Source organism: Colobus angolensis, unplaced genomic scaffold, assembly GCF_000951035.1.
Source record: "Colobus angolensis palliatus isolate OR3802 unplaced genomic scaffold, Cang.pa_1.0 Scaffold25, whole genome shotgun sequence".
In the NCBI taxonomy this organism is placed as follows: Eukaryota; Metazoa; Chordata; class Mammalia; order Primates; family Cercopithecidae; genus Colobus; species Colobus angolensis.
In genome coordinates this window covers 4829884-4831259 of record NW_012115710.1, presented here as the reverse complement: position 1 = coordinate 4831259, position 1376 = coordinate 4829884, and the positions used below count along the sequence as shown (strand labels likewise).

Genomic DNA, 1376 nt, shown 5'->3' with positions numbered 1-1376 from the left:
AGGTTGCAGTGAGCTGAGATCCAGCCACTGCACTCCAGCCTGGGTGACAGAGCAAGACTCCGTCTCAAAAAAAAAAAGAAAAAAAAAATTCAGAGATGAAGAAATGAGCCTTACTAATAGTCACCATACAAACCACCCTCTGCTATGGCTAAATTTTTAAGGGTTTCTTGTTCTCTCTTGCTGTTTTAGTGACCTCCAGGGTCTCTCCAAGTCCCTCTCATGTTCAGATTTTTTCCAATCTCATTTTCTGCTGTTGTCACCTCTTTCCCCTCACAACATACCCCAAGTTTCAGAAATCAGAGTGACTCACATTTGTCATCATCTGCTGTGTGGTTTTTTTTTGTTTTGTTTTGTTTTGTTTTTGCACCCAGGCCTTTGCTTCTGCTGTGCCTGCTGCTTTGAACGCCCTTTTCCCATCTTAGATGCATACCTCCCAATCCTGGTGGTCTTTCAAAGCGCTACCTCAACACTCATTCTCTGGGAGCTCTCTTGGGCCAGAGGAGGATTGTGACCATATCCTCCTCTGGGTCCTAATCATATTATATGCCCACCTCTGAGGGCAACGAACACTCTAAGGGTAGTTATGTGTTGGGGGGACATATTTCCCCCAATAGAACCAGCTTCCTCAGGGTAGGAACTGTATCCGATTTCTCTCTCCACTGCTTGGTCCATAACATACCTCAATAAATATTAAATGAATAAGTGATTCCTTTTCTTTCTTGGGGGCTGTAAACCCATGGTCTGTGCTCTGGCCCTGAGCCAAATGACCTTATGCTTATCATAACCTGACTGCTTAAAGACCCCCACACTCTGCCCAGTAGCACCCCCTTTATGCAGAGTTTAAAAGTCAGGCATGCAAAATAGAAGCAAAATAGACATTCATAAGATGTCCCTCCTCCCCTGACTTCTTGCCCCCTCTCCCTCTAATCCTTCCAGCCTGTGGGAGCTCGGAGGCCTCAGCCTACCTGGACGAGCTGCGTTTGGCTGTGGCTTGGAACCGCGTGGACATTGCCCAGAGTGAACTCTTTCGGGGGGACATCCAATGGCGGGTGAGGGGTCAGGGCCTGGGGGTTGGGCATCCTGACAAAGGGACTGTGCTCTCCTCCCTCTCTGCCTTCTTAGACACCTTTCCACCCTGCCTTCCATTATGGCCTGTCCAGCCTTCTCTTAATTGCCCATCCATCTCTGATTGTCCATCTGCCCCAACATGTTTCCTCTCTCCCCATCTATCCCTCTGTCCATCTATCCATCTCTCCACCCTGTACATCCATCTATCTATCCATTCATTCATCTATTTATCCATCCATCCATTTGTCCATCCATCCATCTGTCCATCCATCCATCCATCCATCCATCCATCCATCCATCCATCCATC

At 47.7% G+C, this 1376-nt stretch overlaps 1 protein-coding gene across 1 annotated transcript in view; it reads left to right on the top strand.

Annotated features, from left to right (window-relative positions):
* Positions 1-1376, top strand: part of LOC105514869 (transient receptor potential cation channel subfamily M member 4-like) — a 38209-nt gene that overhangs the window by 27397 nt on the left and 9436 nt on the right. The window lies entirely within an intron of this gene.